Source organism: Marmota flaviventris, chromosome 9, assembly GCF_047511675.1.
Source record: "Marmota flaviventris isolate mMarFla1 chromosome 9, mMarFla1.hap1, whole genome shotgun sequence".
Lineage (NCBI taxonomy): Eukaryota > Metazoa > Chordata > Mammalia > Rodentia > Sciuridae > Marmota > Marmota flaviventris.
Window position 1 is genome coordinate 77,069,049 of NC_092506.1, and position 20,391 is coordinate 77,089,439.

Below are 20,391 nucleotides of genomic sequence, written 5' to 3' on the forward strand. Positions count from 1 at the left end.
TAGCATTTCATTGAGAATTAGGCCAAGACTACAAAGGCTGTTCTAGCTAGAAAAATAACAGATTCAAATACAAAATATAAAAACATATATATAATAATAAAATTTGTGAAAAATCCATGAATTATAGAGGGAAGGGAGGCAATGCCTACTTTGTTCTGGCTACTCTTCATGGCACGTGAAAAACTTGTTCCTTGACACCTTGCATAATTTTTTTTTTTTTTTAATTTTTTATTGTTGGCTGTTCAAAACATTACATAGTTCTTGATATATCATATTTCACAATTTGATTCAAGTGGGTTATGAGCTCCCATTTTTACCCCATATACAGATTGCAGAATCACATCAGTTACACATCCATTGATTTACATATTGCCATACTAGTGTCTGTTGTATTCTGCTGTCTTTCCTATCCTCTACTATCCCCCCTCCCCTCCCCTCCCCTCCCCTCCCCTCTTCTCTCTCTGCCCCCTTTACTGACATTCGTTTGTCCCCCTTGTATTATTTTTCCCCTTCCCCTCACTTCCTCTTGTATGTACTTTTGTATACCTCTGAGGGTCTCCTTCCATTTCCATGCATTTTCCCTTCTCTCTCCCTTTCCCTCCCACCTCTCATCCCTGTTTAATGTTAATCTTCTTCTCATGCTCTTCAACCCTACTCTGTTCTTAGCTACTCTCCTTATATCAAAGAAGACATTTGACATTTGTTTTTTAGGGATTGGCTAGCTTCACTTAGCATAATCTGCTCTAATGCCATCCATTTCCCTGTAAATTCTATGATTTTGTCATTTTTTAATGCAGAGTAATACTCCATTGTGTATAAATGCCACATTTTTTTTATCCATTCATCCATTGAAGGGCATCTAGGTTGGTTCCACAGTCTAGCTATTGTGAATTGTGCTGCTATGAACATCGATGTAGCAGTGTCCCTGTAGCATGCTCTTTTTAGGTCTTTAGGGAATAGACCGAGAAGGGGAATAGCTGGGTCAAATGGTGGCTCCATTCCCAGCTTTCCAAGAAATCTCCATACTGCTTTCCAAAGTGCCTAGCATTCAAACTTACCCCTACTGCCCTTTCAGGGAGACAGAGCCATTCTTAAACCTAAACAAATGCAGATCACTTTGTCTGTGTTATATACCAGTTGATTTACACTCAAGCAGAAAACCTAAACATCTTTGTAAAAGTGGCTTCTACTAATATTTTTCTGCCTTTACTCCTGGCTCATGCTTAAACTACCTTAGTTCGCTAGGCAGTTCTTCATGCTTAGATTTACTATTAAGTCCCATATCTTGCCTCATTATCCACAATATTATTTTTGTTTTTTATAAAACATTACTTTTTGCATCCAATTACTTTTATGTTTATTTACATAATTTTCTGATTATATACAATTGTAATACACATTGTTTCAAATTCAGTTACTAAGAAATTTAAAAACACCATCACCATCATGAATATGAAAATTGGAAGGAACTGAATAAGTTCACTTGTTTTATATGAATCAACACTTACATGCTATATGTTATCTAAGACTAATTTTAGGCCCCAAGTAGCCCTATTCCTTTTTTTTTTTTTTTTTTTTTGGCACTGAAGATAGAACCTTAGGGCCTCACCAAGTGGCTTTGAACTTGCAATCCTCCTGCCTCAGCCTCCCAAGCTGCTGGAATTGCAGGCATGTGCCACTGCAGAAGTGCCTTTTTTAAAAACTAATTTATTAGAAATGTGAATGGAATTTATTCATTCCCTGGCTTTCTTTTACTTTTGTCTATATTTTGACAGCACGATTGTTTATAAATACCTATTCTATCATCACCTATCATTTAAATACCTGTCCTGGAGAGAAGTCTTTTCTCTCTTAAGTGAAAGATCAATAAAGGGGGAAACAATCACAATTGAAAACTATCCCTGAATTGCACTCTCTATAGTCAGTCCAACTAGTGGACTGACACTCACCACAACAGAGGTTAAGCCTGTCTATCAGTCCGATGATGGGTTTTATGCTGAGAACTGGTATCACAGGCTGAGGCATATGCTGTTGCACTGTCTCACTCCTGGAAGAAGGAGAATGCAATTAGTCATTTGACTGCTAGAGAATTCACCACAGTGCTTGAGGAAAGACATAAGCATGCAATTGAAAATGCTCCCTTCTTGTGAATTACTCCCATAAACATCTACAACTGTGCCATTGTTAGGGTATTATTCCTTCTTTTCTTTTTGCTTTCATGCACCCAGTGCCCTGACTCTCAAAGGTACTTGCCTCACTCATCTACTACCTGGAAAAAATAGTCTATGTAGCTAAAGATATTTATGACTTTGAATCCTAAAATTGCAAGTAGCTGACTTCTAGCAAATTCTGCAGGGCAGAAATTATGTACAGTAAAACACACACACACACACACACACACACACACATACACACATACTTGTATTCAAAAATTTTTGAGAACACTAGATAATGTGCTATATACTAAACTTACGCATATTCATTTATATATATATTTGATATAATTTTCAAATTTTCTTTAATTATGGAACCATTGATACCACTTTGACAGGTATGGATAAAAAAATAATTTTTTCCTCAATATTCTAACCTTTGATGAATTCTTATCCTCTTCTCTGCCAGTCAATGTTCATTTTCCACATGAGTCTGTGGCAGAATCTCCATTTCTTAATTGAGGGTCATTTTAAGTATTTAGAGATAATTCTTACTCTTTGTTTTTGTGTCATAATTTAACCTCATCTAATATATAATGGCTTTATTTTGTTAGAAAAAAGATTGATCTCTTTCACAGCTCTCCTATCATTTTAGTTCACACTGAGAGCCAAATTTATTGTCAATAGGTCTCCCAAATCCTGTAAGGAGAAAAAAAAAAAAGAATTCTTCCAAAATATCAATCACAACCATGCCCAAACCCCTTAAATTGGATTTCCTTTTCCTCTCTAAAGTATAATCCCAGTACAACACATAGATATCATCTAAATCTTTGATGCACTTGGAACCCTAGGTGTGAGTAAAAGACATGGTTACCACAGTAAGTGGGCATTGCTGTAACCATAAGCTGTCTGCCAAGAGGTCTGTCCAAGGACTTTTTCCTAACAGCTGAGGTATTACAAAATAGAGACAACTTAAATTCAGGATATGCAAAGCCAATGGCCAAGGAAATGTTATCTTTCCCCAAATATTGCTCATTCGAGACAAAAATAAAATGTCCACAATAATGTTGTTATTAGAAATAAGATAAATCAGAATTTTAGAAGAGATCATTCTCTGGAGATGCTACTCTTACAATTCTGTACAACTTGTTCATAGTTAGGAATTAGTTTATTATGCCCATTTGTGGAATGGCCTCCACCACAAGTACGGAAGGTGACAAAATATATATTTTAGTACTTAAGAAATAATGAAGACTAAAGATGTATAGAAGATGGAGTTTAAAACCAACAAAGACTCTACTTGGAACATCTTTTCCCCTGATTTATGGCACATTCCCAACAGCTCCTCATACATTCCTTTTAGGTGTTTCTCATTTGGAACCATTTTAGCTTCACTTCTCTTGAGTTGCTCTACAATATTTTCACCTTACTTTTGTAGTCTCTACAAATGCTGTTGTTCCTCCATCCAGAGGACCGGGTACAGCTTCCTATACTCAGTCTTGATCATGTTTTCCTGATGACGTACATACCTCTGCATAGATGTGAATCCTGGGTCACACACTCAGGACAACTATAACCTCCTTCGTTACTTAACCCTCACCTGTTTCTCTTTGGCTCAATCCTCTACCAATCAGCTATATATATCCTCAATTCAGGTTGTCCCAATTCTCAGAATCCACATTTTTAAAAATTTATTTTCCTCTATAATAAAAAGAGCAATCTACTTTTCCTCAAAATGTGTCCATCCAAAAATTTTTCAAAAGTGCTTGTCTTTAGCAAGTTTCTGAGACACCTGGAAAATTCCCTTTAATAGGTAATTCCTTTATATACCCTTCAAATCTGAAAGACTACTTTTAAACCATTGACATTGATGCTTTGTTATCTTTATGTGAGATTTTTATTTAATGCTAGTTTCTAATCTCAAATCTCCCCACATCTATAACCTGACCATGTAGAACTTGCAGAAATATTGCATATTACATTCAGGATTAAAAGCAATACAATAAGGTCTTCCTAAAGCATCTAAGCCTAAGGTTTCAAAAGCATTAGGGCCCTTCTGAATTTTACCTTCTTACTTGAGGTTGCAGGCTCTATATTGTCCTGTTACATTAAGAGCATTAATCCTCATTTCATTGCCTATCTCCTCTCAGTATCCACTCCCACTCACCAGGCCTTTGTGTTGTGTCTCCCCACCCCCCAACTTTTTAATATGTTCTCTTTTCTCCTTGAACCCATACTGTTTGGCTCCTGTGCAATCTTTTCAGCAGCACAGGTGCACTTCCCATTTTGCTGTTCGCACCTCTTTTTTATCTCCAAGAGCTCATTGTCCTGATCAGCAAGAAATACATTGAATGCACAATTATATGCTCTTGAATTTCTACAATTCATCTTCTACCTCAGCTTCTGCCTTAAATACCTATGACAGGTCTTCAATACTGATTCAACTGTCAAAACTCAGATTGATCTTAGATTTAAGAAATTTTGTCTGAGCTCCTTAATGTTTACTGATTGTCTTCAAATCCCTGTATGTTCCTTCATCTTACCATTTGCTGAGCTTTGTTTTGATGTCATTCTTTTGTGGCTGTTAATACAGGGTCTAGAAATAGTAAGTGTGAACTTACATTGAAAGGCAAATTTATTTCTCCTGTTGTTCTACAGAGGACCCTTAGGTCACATGATGACTTCAGTTCATTTTGCCTTACATAGAGATAGAACCCAAGACCCAGTAAATGTTAGGCAAGCATTCTGCCACTGAGCTACAGCCCCAGCCCTCTGCACATGTTCTTTTTTTTTTAAGAGAGAGAGAGAATTTTTTAATATTTATTTTTCAGTTTTCGGTGTCCACAACATCTTTATTTTATGTGGTGCTGAGGATCGAACCCAGCGCCTCACACATGTCAGGCGAGCTCATTACTGCTTGAGCCATATCCCCATCCCCTCACATGTTCTTAAAGGGGAAGTTTGTAGCACAAACGGCTCAAGCTGTTTCCTAGGACAATAAATCTGATACTTACATCCTATGTTAGAATTTTTCTTTTCTCCTCATTCAGATTTCTTTTATTTTCTTGGATTTTTTTCCCCATAACGATCTCATTTGCTTCAATAGCTTCTCCTGTAAGGGAATTATAAATGTAAAGTAGATATACACATTTCAGACCCTAACAGATGGAGAGAGTCAAGGAATGTAAAATAAAATACTTCAGTGAGAATAAAATGCACCTGTGTGCCTGTTTCACCTCCTAAGTTTCTATTATGTAACAGACTAAGAAATTTTATGTAGTTGACTACTTTTCAGATAGGCGTCTTGCCTCATCATTTTATCTGCTAATGCTTCTCTCCTGTTGATCTCCTTCATATTCATCTAGTATTACTAAACGTATTTCCAATATAAAAGCCTCTTTCAGCTGGTCAAGGTCGTGCATGTCTGTAAATGCCAGTGACTTCAAAGGCTAAGTCCATAGGATCAGAAGTTCAAGGCAAGCCTCAGCATAAGGCCCTAAGCATCTTAGTGAGGGCTTATCTCAAAAATGACAAATAAAAATGGCTAGGGATGTGACTCAGTGGTAAAGCAACCCTGCGTTAAATTCCCAGTACAAATAATAATAATAATAATAATCTTTTATGTACTCTTGGTCACCAGTGACCTTCTGAAAATGGGGGTTTTAAGATGTCTTACCCTAATTCTGCTAAATATAGATTGAAATGATATTTGTTGACTTTATTGGCCTCCCATTGGAATGCTAGCCTCACAAAGACAGGTATATTTAGAAATTCTATTGATATCTCTATCTTGATGCTTATATGGTATCTGGTTCCTATTAGGCCCTTGGTAAAGATTGGATTAATCATCATGAGGACCATCACTTACCCGGTACTCCTCAGCAGCCTCCTCAATGGAACAGTGTCTGTGACCCCTATGCTCCTGAGAGTTGGAACAAAGCAAAGAGGGCAGGTTCTTGTCTTCTTCACAGAAGATCTTCTTTGTCTCCTGATGAGTCACATATATGTGTTCCTTGGAGCTCAGGATTTGCCTTAGACTGGCTTGTCTGGCAAGTAAAGACATCCTCTTCACACAAATATCTGGCTTGAAGTCTCTTTGCTGTGATGGCCTCTGGCACACATGGCAACAGGCAGGAATTTGGGCTTCTTCCCAGGAAAGGCAGAGACAGGGCCAACAAAAGCTGTGCCCACAGCCTATGGTGACTGGGTCCATAAGGTACTTCATGCAGATAGAGCAGGTGAGTTCTTTCTAGAAGGGTTGTGGGATTTCTGATTCCATTGTTCTGAGGGAAGAAAACTAGGAAATTTTTCTTATCTATTCTTGAAGAGAGAAAGGCCTGAACAAAATTGTATTCAAGTTCTCATTCAATACACACATCTACTTAGATCAGAATAGATAATTAGATTACCTATTGTATTATGCCAAACCCTATTCTCCCCCCCATAAATTGTACTCCCATTTGGTTGAGGAAAAATTTTTCCCTAATTGTTTGACCTTTAGGCATTTGATTCAATCTATAACTCCAGGATGGAAGTCTGAAGTGAAATGAAATAATCCTAATGTTCATTTCTAGCCTTGGTTAAGTAAAGGGCATGGGCCTGAGCTTTAACCTTATTATTGTCTTTAACTTCATAATCATTCTATCTTGATGAAGCCTTTGACTTTTTTACTAGTAAGTGTAGTAGCCAGAACACAATTTTTTTTTTTTTTAGCTTGAAGATATTTTATTAAACATTTTTGGATGTTGTTTCCTACTTTTTAGGAATGAAAAATGCATTTCAATAAAAACATATGTACTGAAGCCATCTTCCTTTGTATGAAGAAATATAAATGAGAGGTGCATTAATATTTAATAGCAAAGTACTTCACTAGCTAAATTTCAAATATGTCAAGAGCACAACAAATTCTAAACACACTAAGATTGTGTAGCTCTTTCAATATTTTGAGGGAACAGTGATTTGCCGGCCTATGGCTTAGGATCTGCTTCCATGCTTGTTTCTTGAGCTTCTTCTACTTCTGAGAGCTTTACATGATTTTACAATGTTTGCTGAAGTTCATGGATAGTACTAAGAAGAACATGAAACTGTTTTCGTGTCGATTCTAGCTTATCTTCAATGCTTTCTTTAATATGTGAAAGATGCTCTAATTCTTTTCTAAGAACCTCTAATTCTTTTAATGTCTCATGCCTGTCTGGATGATGCTGGATCACTTTTGCCAAAGCATCATATTCTTGGCGATTTTTTCGTATTCGTTTTGCTTGAAGAATCTGCTTTTTGCACTCAGCAATTTTTTCATGAGCTCCAGCAATGCTACATTCTATTTCTTTGTAAATTTTTTCATAATTTTCCATTTCTCTGAGATTTTTGTCATACACCAGCAAAGTTTTGCCCATTGAAAATTCACATTGAGATAGTGTACTCAGCATCCATTGGTACTGGCTATATCCTTCCTCCTGGGATCCAGAGTTGCACCACTTAATGAATCTTTTCACTAGCAAATTAATTCTTCGATCATCTCCATCACCATCTCCATCAATAAGGAGACGCTTCCGTATCACTTCGTCTTCAGTCACGGCTCCCATGGCTGAGCAGTGGCGGCGGCAGCAGTGCAGGCTGGAGCGTGGTTGGCGGAGGTGGAGATGCAGAACACAAATTTTTGATCAACATTAAAATAAGGTAACAACTAACACATTATCTTCTTAATCAATAATGGTAATTCAATCACCAATAATTCTCTAGTGTATTGATTGTTTCAGATATTGTCTAGCAAATTAAGGTTATCATGTTTAAGGGTTACATCCTTATAAATAAATCATAAGTTTTAAAAACACATTAATAAAATTCAGTGCACAATGCCACTCATTTGCATGTATTCTTTCACATATAATCCAGAAAATATCTTTCTTGTAATCCATTGATAAGAATGAAAAAAAAAAAAAACTATGACCAAAATTTCCCTGTGATGTCTTTTGTTGTCTGAAATGGATCCCTACCAAAATCAACTTCTGAATATATAAAAATTAATAAAGACTAAAGTGAACTTTGTCAAATGGGATATTTCATCCAGCATCTTTATATTTGAATATACTAAACTGTTGAATCTCTGTTTCTATTATCTACATGCCTGAATTCAAACGGATCAATAATTAAGAAAATGGGAATGGTAATAGCTTACAGTCCTTTAAAATATTACCCCAAGTACATTGTAAAAAAATTATTATCATGTAAAAAAAATTATTTTGCAAAAGCTAAAAATTGAGGTCCTAATTTCTACATTACATAATTACAAATTGCCTTTCCCCTTATACTCAGGTTTCTTTCTGATAGCCAGTGTCACTTTCCTGCAGGCCTATACATTTCCTTGCTTCTTTAGAATTTAAGTTAATAAACCAACCTCTAATGAGATGATATTACCACAACCAAGTGGAATACTTTCCTAATCATTTTATGAACTATTTAGTTATATTTTGAGAATACCTTTGCATTATTTGTAAGTAGTAAATAATACATGTATGACCTGTTTACAGAACAAAATGTTCCTAACCAATTTATAAAATCTACACCAAATACAAAACTATAAGACATCTGGCAGCTTTTTTTTTATCCTTACTATTCATATGCACAAACCAAGGAATACAAAAAATAATAAGCAAAAATCATGTAGTAAGATTAGATGACCAATTTATTTAATTTATATAGCTTCTAGAAAAGGAGGTATTTTTCCAAACTAAACAAAGAACATCAATTCATTCAAATGATTTTAGTTAACAGATTTATGCATTTTTGAAGATTTGTTTGTTTCAGAAAATAGTTGCACAGGGCATGGTGGTGCATGCCTGTAATCCCAGTCACACCTGAAGCTGAGGCAGGCATATCAAAAGTTCAAAGACAAACTCAGCAATGCAGTGAAACCTTTTCTCAAAATAAAACATACAAAAAAGCCTGGCAATATGACTCAATGGCTAAGCACCCTTGAGTCCAATTGCTGTACAAAAAACAAATAATAATAATAATAGGTACATCTCCTTTGTAAATTACATACTCACCTAAGGAATGTGGCTATGGTCTCACCAATGCTTGCTGTAGAGGTGATATGAAGTCTGTCTGGGGATCAGCGCTTCACACAGTAGAACCAGTATTTTTCAGGGGTCTCCAAAGCTAGTTGAGTTCCAAAACTACTCTGATCTGGAGAGGAATGAGGTTAGCTCCTCCTGCAGTTTCCATTTATTGAGGCGCTGAAGACCACACCCTCTTCTCCAAGTGATTAGATTTCATGAAGCTTCCAATAGGAATTAGTATGAGTCATTATGATAGTATAAGTGATTAGGTTAGTAAAATAGATTAGGCTAGGATGGGTTTTTAATTTCAAAATAGAGAAGATTGATTTAGCACTTTGGCTAATCTTGATCAACAAACCTTTACAAGCACCACCTCCCACACACTTCCTGAAACATCCTGACACTCCAGACACACCATGTGTAACCACATTGATCACACTGGCATAGAAGTTTGTAAGATTTTCTGGCTCCTAAATTTCCTCATAATGTCTTGAGTCCCTAGTTCCCTGCCTGAGCCAGGGGCTACCTAGCTTTTTCTTCCTTTTCTTCCACAGCAGACAGGCACACTATTCCTTGGCAAACTCTAGGCAAGATTTTCTTGTTATGAGAGTATATAATATGTCTCAAAATAGAACAATAAAAAATTTCATTATCATTTTACTAGCTAGTTACACATTTCAAACTTGTGCACATTCCATATATGGGCCTCAACTTGTTTTCTTACTTTGGCTCCACAAATATGAAATATCTGTTGAAATTTAAAAAGATCTCATTGAAAGGTTAGTAGTCAAAATTATGAGCCTGGTGCTATGGGTACAAGTTGTAAAGCAAAAGCATGTGTTGACAGCCATGTTTTCTGAGTCTAGAGCCTGTTCACAAGAAAGTGTCCCAAAATTTCTTTAACTATTTACACAAATTGCAGTGTAACAACAACAACAAAATTACAGTAGTGTATACAGTGGCAAGGAATACTTAAAATAAATAGTTTTTGTCCCAGCTTTCCCAAAACATGATAATTGAATTTAACATGGATGCCACCATTTTCTTATGCATTCTTCAATTAATGATTTAGCTCTGACTGTGCTACATTTTTGGGATACATGGAAATCGTTACCCGATCTCTAAACCTTTTATTTTACTGTTTTGTATATTTCAGGATAATGATTGTATTAAGTTTTAACAATTGTACTTTTAACAAATTATCTTGGATTCCAAAGGCAAAACTAATCTTTCCTGGGGACCATGATTTTTATAAATGCCTCCAAGAATTTTTTTCTATTGCTTTACTAATTTTTCTAGTATCAGTCCTTTCCTTGGTATACTACAGTATCTATTAACCAAATAATATATATTATTAGAAAATATTCATAACTTTTATAGGATAAAAGGTAGACTACACAGAAAATATTTGCCTCAGAAATGGTTAATAGTTAAGTCTGGGTTAAACCTTGTTCCAATAAAGATTTAAAAATCTTAAAGGAATATCCAAAAGGATAGCAATCTTTTCAGTAGCAGAGCTTGCAAACAGCACTGAAAAATATTAATAGACACACAACAATAGGCTTGTGCCTGTGAGAGATCCTGAGGCCTGGACATTGACTGTGAAGGAGGAAATCATAACATCTCAGCGGTAGGGCGCCCATCTCCCAACCCTCTTCTTCTCTGCTTTCACCTCCATGGGGTCTCTGGATCCTGAAGCACTTTTGCATTAATTGTAAGATTGTCCTTCCCAGGTCAGTCTTCCTCTTTTATGTGGTGCTGGGGAACAAACCCAGGGCCTTGCCTGTGCTAGAGGAGTACTCTACCACAGAGCCACAACCCCGCCTTGAAGCATATTTTATTAAAAAAGCTTTCAACAATTATTCAGCTATATAGTCTTGTATATTCCAGATATTCAGTGTATAATAGAACTTTTTTTTCCCCATGCCTAAACTATTTATTAATGGTAGCTTGCTAACTGGAGGAAAAGTCCTTGACAATGAAAATGCAGGGATCTCCAGAGTGCTGTCCTTGTTATTGCATGCATTGAGTAAACATTTGGAATGAAGGGCAGAGACATATGTGCATATTATGCCCATCTGGTCCAAGAATATGAAATCATCTGCCCAGCAAATTTGACAATGCAAATGGTTTCTCCACTCCAGAGGGAAAAAAAAAGTTATAATTTGCTCATCCTGGAACCACATTCTGTGCAAAGAGAACACATGAAACTGGGCATGGTGGTACATGCTTGCAATGCAACCAACTCAGGAGTCCAAACAGGAAGAGTCTAACTTTGAGGCCAGGCTCAGCAACTTAGAGAGGCCCTAAGCAACTTAGCAAGACATACTATCTCAAAAAATAAAAAGGGCTCAATATGTGACTCAGTAGTAAAGTACCTCTTGGTTTAATTTCTAGTAACTCCCTGCCCCCTCACATAAACTATGAATATCATTTTGGAAATATGAAAATGGTGACTGCACAGAATGAAAGACAGAAAAGCAACAATAAAAAGCAGATGAATTTTGGAAAAAAGGAATAATGCAGGTAATATTAGTAGCAATATAAAATGGTAAAAACACAAGTGATTTCTTTTCAATTTATGCTGCTTCAATTTTTTTTCTCTGAAACTTATTGAGTAACAATATTTTTTAAGTAGACATCAAATCCAAAGGTGCTTAAACACAAAAAATCATACCCACCTCTTTATTTTTTGTTTTGACATGAGTCTCATTACATTACTTAGGTTCTTGCTAATTTACTGAGGCTGGCTTGTGATCCTTCTTCCTCAGCTCCCTAGGCTGCTGAAGTCACAGGTGTGTGCCATTACACAGGGCTAATGACCATTAAAAAAATTCTTCATCTCTTAATAATCTCTGAATCATGATATTATTCAACTATTCTTATTTTAACATAATTCAGTTAATGCTTTCTTCCCTATTACCTAAGAAGGGAGAAAATAAAAATAATATTTAGTGATCAGATCAAAGGAAATTAACCAATCAAATCTAGTAAATCAATCTAATCTAATAAGTCAATCTCATCTAATAAGCCAATCTCATCTAAGAAGTCAATCTAACTTAATCTAGTAAATCTATCTAATCTAATTAGTCAATCTGATCTAATAAGTCAATCTAACCTAATTAACTTTTTTTTTTTTTTATTTCTGGGTTCTTCCCTATTCTAGGGGAGTTCTTGACAATCCAAGGAACCAGTACTCTGTGAAACTCCTCTGAACCAACTTCTAATCACTAGGCTCCAGTTCAACTCTAGGATTTCCTATTCAGAGATTTTGGAGGCTATCCACGGGGTCCTGAAGAAATCCCAGTGCTATGAATCCTCTGCACATTCATGTGGGCAGTGAACACTGTATACAAATATTTTATTATTTAAACTATTTAAATGCTGACTAACAGAAAAAAAGTGTGAATAGAAAATTAGCAAACAAATTCTGAGAGATGGGCCTCGCACAGTGGCAGAGGCCTGTAAACCCACAGGCTCCGGAGGTGGAGACAGGAAGATTCCAGGTTCAAAGCCAGCCTCAAAAATTCAGAGAGGCACTAAGCAACTCAATGAGAACCTGTTTCTAATAAAATAAAAAATAGGGCTGGAGATGTGGCTCAGTGGTCAAGTTCTCCTGAGTTCAATAACCAGTATATATATAATTCTGAGGGATGAAATCTACTAAGAAAAATAAAAGAACATGTACTACAAAATTATTTAAATTGCTAATGTTCTTTTTTCTGAAGAGTCATAAACCCTACAACAAAAAGGGAAACAAGAGAAAGAAAGTTTAGTGAGGAAAGAAAGAATGGGGTAGGTAGGGCAAGAAAGAGAAGGAGAGAAAGGATTATTCCTATGTCCATGGTTATCATTCAGCATCCCAAATAGCAGTCAATATATTTATTGTGAAACTTTATTACAACTTTTACATTAGATAACACCTTACCAACCAACTTGTGTACGGTTAACAAATGCAAGTAGACTATTTCTAGAACACATGTTTTGGGGGATTATTTCTAAACTAAGGGCAGGTTCAGATAATTTAATCATAGAAGCATCTACCCATTTGTTTAAAGAATTTAAAACTTTCATTTACACCAGAGTTAACTCACAAGAGGTTTTCACTATGTGATAAATGTGGTATAGGAAAGATGGAGAAATCTATCATGGGTAATAACTCAGAATTACAGATTTTTGATTGCCAAGACTGATAGATGAGAAAAAAATAATTTTGGTGAATCAGTTGTTTTTTCCAGCCTTGAATCATATGAGAATATTAAAACAAAATCTCTAAATCTAAAGCAAAAAACCTAAAAAAAAAAAAAAATCCTAAAACGTAAAAGTAAGTAGTTTAGCTATATCAAACCAAACTATTCCTCAAAGCAGTCCCATTGTAACTTTGTTTTATAATTTTTTTGAATCCATGGACCAAGTATTATCATGTGTATATAAATAAGAAAATTCAATTAACCCTTTTAAATAATATATTTTATATAATTCAAAACATTCACCTTTACAAAAAATCTGCAATTTTTTTTTTGGTAATAGATTACCCAGACTCATTGTTGCATATGATTAGGAAATAGAAAATGATGTGCCATTGGTTAATTCTAAATAAAAGTTTAGAAAAAGTATACCAAAATAAAAAAACCAGATTATTTTGGTATTGTGTGTTTGATTTCTAATATTTACACACACACATACTTATGGATGTTATATATATATTTACACACACATATACATGTATATATGTATGTATAGTCACTCCTCCACATAAATATGATCCATCATATTTCCTTCTGCACTAAAATAAAATTGTAATTTTGTACCATAACCAAATGAAAACTCATTCACAACTAAATATCCTTTCTGATTTCCAACCACATTTCTGAAACCTCTTAGCTCCTCGCTCACCTGATTTTTCAGTCTTTGTCTTGGATCAATTAGTATTCTCTCATGGAGGACTATTTTGACCTCTTCAATGTTATTCAACTTGCTTACCATATAAGGCCATTACCCATTATTTTTCATGGAATTTGATAATATTTCAAATATAGCTTTCATACTCTTATTATTTATTATTTTCTGATTTTCCAACTGTGATGATTAATTTTATGCATCAGTTGCACCAAGGTTTAATCAAAGTAATCAAAATGTGCTGGGCAGAAATTTTTTAGACCTGTTTAACATTTAAATTAATAGACTTGGATTAAATCAGGTTAACTTCCAAAATGTGAATGGGCCTTATCCAATCAGCTGAAGGATATCCAATCAGAGAAAAGGACTAAGGTACTCTGAGGAGAAAGAATTCTGCTTGCAGGCAGTCTTCAGGTTTGAGACTGCAACATCAACTTTTCTCTGGGTCTACAGCCTATTATTTTACCCTGAAGATAGACTTGTTGGTATCTATAGACACATGGACCAATTTCAGGTATACATATTCAAATGGATATAGATTTGAACATAGAAATATAGATATATAGATTTATTTGGGTTTTTTTGTTTGTTTGTTTGGATAACCTTAATACACCCACTAAACAATCTAAGAGTTTTGAAAACTGCTGGCTTAACTCATTTTGTTGTTTGTGTAGTTATCAATATGCATTGTTTCACTAATGCAAAGAATGGTTTTTGAAACTTAATAAATACATGCTCATCAGTAACAAGCAGACCCTGTCATAGAGATGAAAACAAGAAACAATTTGGATGTATAATATCTCTGTTTTCTAAAACTACATTAATTATGATTTTGAAAAATTCTATCTAGGATCTCTCATTTATTATAAAAATAATATTACTCAAACCATTCATTAATAATTTTTTGGTGAGGTAAGGGAGAATTTCATGGTGTGACAAGGTTCTTTCAGCCTATAATGTGATTAGTAATAAGTTTCACAGAATTTATACTTTAAACAAATACACATTTTTGGTGAATACAAAGACCTGCAACATGTCTATACATTCAGCAAGATTTGGAGAGTATGAATAGTCAAACTTTGAAAAAACTGACTATATTGATAATGTAGCTTCATTTCATTAAAACTTCTTTCAACAATATCTTCTTGGACTATACTCTTCTTGGAGATTCTTGCAGGGTATTTTGGTGTCTTTCTATATTTGGCTTATTTTATTATATTTTATGCATCAAAATAAAAACAACTAAAATAAGAAAAAAAAGATCCAGACTCTGAAATGTGTTCCATTTATAGATGTGTTCAGAGAAAATTTTTTATGATTATAAAAACTCTCTAAGACTTGAACAGAAACACTTTCTTTTTTTTATTTGAGCCAGCAGCAGTGGCACACATTTGTAAGTCCAGTGTTTTGGGTGATAGAGGCTGTAAGGTCACAAGTTTCAGATACCTGCAAGACCCTATATCAATTAAAAAAAAAATAGGTAAGGCCTAGGGGTAGAGTGCCCTTTGTTTAAATCCCTAGTACCACAAAACAAACAATTAAATGTGTTTATTTACCTGGAAAGCATACATTTTCTACACAATGAACAATAAAACCGCAGTTATGATTTTATTAATGTGTCTGTGTAAAAGATTTAATTTCAAGATGGGGAATAAGTTAATTCTTGTGTCACTGCATTTCTGGACAAACTTCTAGTCAAATGTTGAATAGAAAGTATGTTGGCTTTACTAAGACATGCAAACTCCAAACTATCCTAAGGTGGCTCTAAGGGGAGAATCCAGTCAGATGAAAGTAATTTTGCTTTGAAGTTTACATTATTATTTTTGTTGTTGTTGCTGTTTGTTGTACCAGGGATTAAACCCAGGGGTGCTCATCCACTGGCACACACTCAGCCCTTTCATATTTTCTTCAACGACAGGATCTATTAAGTTGCTGAGGCTGGCATTGAACTTGTGGTCTTCTTAATTCAGCCTCCTAAACCACTAGGATTAAAGGTGTACACTACCACATCTGGATGAGTTTTACCTTCTTTTGATGTATTTCTCTATATCAGTGCTATTATTTTGCAGGTCATAAAGTAGTGTGCCTCTCGTCTCATTATCTTTCAAAGTACAACTCCAAACTGACAGTTTTAAACTCAGGCCTTCTCCAGTGTGTCTGTTAGATAAGAGTGGGAATACCAGATGGAGGGGGCAATTAAGACTGACCAAAATCTACACAATCAAGTTTTTAAGATTTATTTACAAACTCTCAGTTGATATTTTACTAATACCAGTTTCAGATCCTTGTTCCTGGATGGTCTTTATGTAGAAAATCCCAAATCTGTTTCACACAGTGTTTACAGCTACCCTTTATTTGGTTCTATCTTGGTAGGACATGTTTCCAGAAATTTGTTTAAGATATTCCAATTTGTTGGCATATAATTAAAAAAATATTTTGTAGTCATTCTTTGAATTTCAGTGGCATCTTGTTGTGATGTTTCCGTTTTTTCTAATTTTATTTATTGTGGTATTTTCTTTTTCTTTTGATTATTTAGGTAAAGTTTGTCAATTGTGTTTATCTTTTTAAAGAACCAACTCTTTGTTCCATATATGCACTGTATTTTTCTTTTAATCTCTATTTAATTTATTTCTTCTCTGACCTTTATTATATATTTCTATCTACTCATTTTAGGTATTGTTTCTTCTGTTTTTTCTAAGGCCTTGAGATGCATTATCTTTTAAGAGGTATAATGCTTGTCCTTTTTAATTTTATTTAATAAGTTCAAGTGATACTTTGCAGAAGGTAGAATGAAATAGGAGGTGAAGATTTTTAATAGTTCAAATCCAGCAGATGAAAGGCAAGCATAAATTCAATTCAGAAGGACTCACTTTTATATAAACATTAATAAAAATAAATAAATTATACAAGGGACATACTGCAAGTGAGATGTGATGATTTTTCTCTATTTATCCCATGGAATGAGAATAACTTTCTTTTTTTCCTCTGCCAAAATCTGGAATCAATCATGCTACATGAATTAAAAAAAATAATTTTTAATTTGTTCTAGTTAGTTATACATGAGTAGAATGCATTTTGACACATAATATGTAAATGGAGTATAACTTCTCATTCTTCTAGTTGTACATGATGTAGAATCACACCAGTTGAGTAGTCATGTATGTACATACTGTAATAATATCCAGATCATTCTACTGTTCTTACTATGTCCATACGCCCTTCCCTCCCTTCCCTTCCCTCTGCCTAATCCATTCTCTCTATCAGCCCCCTCCCTTTTTTGTAAGTTACCATCCTAATATCAAAGAAAACATTTGACCATTGTTTTTTGGGATTGACTTATTTCACTGAGCATGATATTCTTCATTTCCATCCATTTCCAGCAAATGTACTTTCATTCTTTAAGGATGAGTAACATTCCATTTTGTATATATACCATATATTTTTTTTTAAAAAATCTATTCATCTGTTGAAGGGCAACTAGGTTGTTTCCATCCTTTAGATCTTATGAGTTGAACTCTTATATGGCTACACCACTACAGTATGCTGATTTTAAGTCCTTTCTGTATAAACCAAAGAGTGGGATAGCTTGGTCAAATGGTGGTTCCATGTCAGGTCTTCTGAGGAATCTCCATACTGCTTTCCATAATGGTTGCACTGATTTGCATTTCCTCCAGTAATGTATGAGTAACTTTTGCCCACATCCTTACCAACATTTGTTTTTGCTTGTATTCTTGATGATTGTCATTCTGACTACAGTGAAATAAAATCTTAGAGTAGTTTTGATTTGCATTTCTCTAATTGCTAGAGATGTTGAACATTTTTTCATATATTTGTTGATCGGTTGTATTTGTTCTTCTGTGAAGTGTCTGTTCAGTTCCTTAGCCTTTTTATTGACTGTTATTTGTTTATTTGGTGTAAAGTTTTTGAAATGTTTTTATATCCTGGAGATTAATGCTCTATATGATGTGCACACGATAAAGGTATTTGGTGAAGGTGATCCCCCTCTCACTATCTTGACAAGGTCATAGTGAAAATAAGTGCTGGCAAAGCGGCTCTCCCACTGTCTTGACAAGGTCACAGTGAGAATGAATGCTGTCAAAGCCATGCTGGTTCATGGGAAACTGAAACCATGAGACCTTTTTTTATGTAATTGGGACTTATCATTTTCATGCTCATGTTCCTGACAGGAGGCATGTGCATGTTAAATGCCAAACCAAATTGAATTTCAGATGGCTAGAACATAACAGATAGTTCATGCCTTGAAGGCTGTTCTACTACCCTCAGCATATCAAGGACAAAGTAGAAAGTTGCTCTTCTATCTCAGTACATTGAGGACAAAACTGATAATGGACAACAATCATTTTATGAAATGTCACAAGAATTTTAGGCACCACATTGATTATATCAATTAGAACCCAAGCCCATATTTCCAGCCTCTTAGACAACCTAATAATTATGCTCATTGTACAAAACCCACCATATGTAGTTTCATTCTTGATTAAGGAAAGTTATGTTATACACTTAGGAAAGTTAAGACATATAAGGATACATTCTTTTGATTTCTATAAACCCTCTTTTACTTCACATAGGGATTTATGCTGAGCATACTTAATATTGGCAAAAAGTGGAATGATGGTTAAAACTTACATTTTATTGAGAAAGATTATAAATATATAAGAACTAGTGCACCTTAACTGAGAAACAAAGAAACTCTTTGAGAAAGTGGCTCAACCAGTTTTATGAGAATAAATTTAGGAATTAATTAAATTAGCTTTATAAGACATATTTTTATGGCTGGGGATGTGGCTCAAGCAGTAGCGCGCTTGCCTGGCATGCGTGCAGCCCGGATTCGATCCTGAGCACCACATACAAACAAAGATGTTGGGTCCACCCATAACTAAAAAATAAATATTAAAAAAAATTTAAAAAGACATATTTTTAGAATAATGTTAGAAATATTATCCTATTTCAATTCTTGGGTTTAGAATTCTTAAGTTTTTAGTTAAGGTTATTTTAAGTATAAGATTTAAGGGGACTTTTTTAGATGAAAATTTTAGATTAGAAATAAAAGTGCAAGTGTACTTTAAAACTTAAAGGTCAACAATAGGTTAGAAGACTTATAGTCTGGTTACATAGTTTGGCATTAGTTAATAAGAAAATAGCATATCTTGGGTAAAATAGTACATCTTGGGAAAATCTGAAAAAATGTAAATTAGTGACACATTTTATTAATGATTGAAAACTAAAAGTCACATCCTGGAAAAATGTAAATTGATGTTACATTTTTCTATACCCCTAGTTATGGTTAAGGAAATGTTATGTCTTGACAAAGTTTTGAAATTGTATAATCAATTACATATTTTGAATCTATAATGATGAAAACAATTGCAATAAAAGATGACCCAGAGAAAGCTTCATTAGAGCTCTCTCTCTCTCTGGAAATTGCTCCAATGGAACGACTCCTGTCTCATCTTTTTGCCTACACCACTCATCCTTCAGGGCTCCCTGGACCCCACTGGGGCAGGACCCAGCAGGTTTTCTTCCATTTTATAGCCTCTCTCTTCATGTTATTGATTGTTTCATTTGCTGAGAAGAAGCTTTTTAATTTGAATCCATCCCATTTATTAATTCTCAACTTTACTTCTTGCACTTTTTGAGTCTTTTAAAGGAATTCAGAGCCTAGATTAACATGGTCAAGATTTGGGACTACTTTTTCTTCTATTAGGCATAGGGTCTTTGTAGAGCCTAAATCTTAAAAATCCCCTTTGAGTTAAGTCTCATGCAGGGAGAGAGATTGGGGTTTAATTTCATCTTGTTACTTATGGAGGTCCCATTTTCCTGGCACAATTTGTTGAATAGGCTATCGTTCCTCCAGTGAAAGTTTTGGGAACCTTTGTCTAGTATGAGATAACTATATTTATGTGGGTTTGTTTACATATATTGTATTCCAAACCATTTGTCTATGTGTCTGTTTTGGTATCAATACCATGTAATTTTTGTTATGCTCTCTTAGCATAATTTAAGTTCTGGTATTGTGATGGTGCCTATCTTACTCTTCTTAATAAAGATTGCTTTGGCTATTCTGTGTCTCTTATTTTGCCTAATAAATTTATGATGGCTTTTCTTGCTTTATAAAGAATATCATGGAGATTTTAATAGAAATTGTGCTAAATCTATATAACCCTTTTGGTAGTATGGCCATTTTGATCATATTAATTCTGCCTATTCAGGAGCATGGGAGGTCTTCTTCTAAAGTCTTATTCAATTTCCTTATTGTTCTT

The 20,391-nt window shown here is 34.6% G+C and overlaps 2 pseudogenes; both read right to left on the reverse strand.

Moving 5' to 3' along the window:
* The window catches only part of LOC114080932 (tripartite motif-containing protein 43-like), a 66,356-nt pseudogene extending 59,924 nt beyond the window's left edge, over positions 1-6,432 (reverse strand).
* A 698-nt stretch (positions 6,433-7,130) lies between these two features.
* Positions 7,131-7,735, reverse strand: LOC114080934 (THO complex subunit 7 homolog pseudogene; annotated as a pseudogene).
* Positions 7,736-20,391: the final 12,656 nt, after the last annotated feature.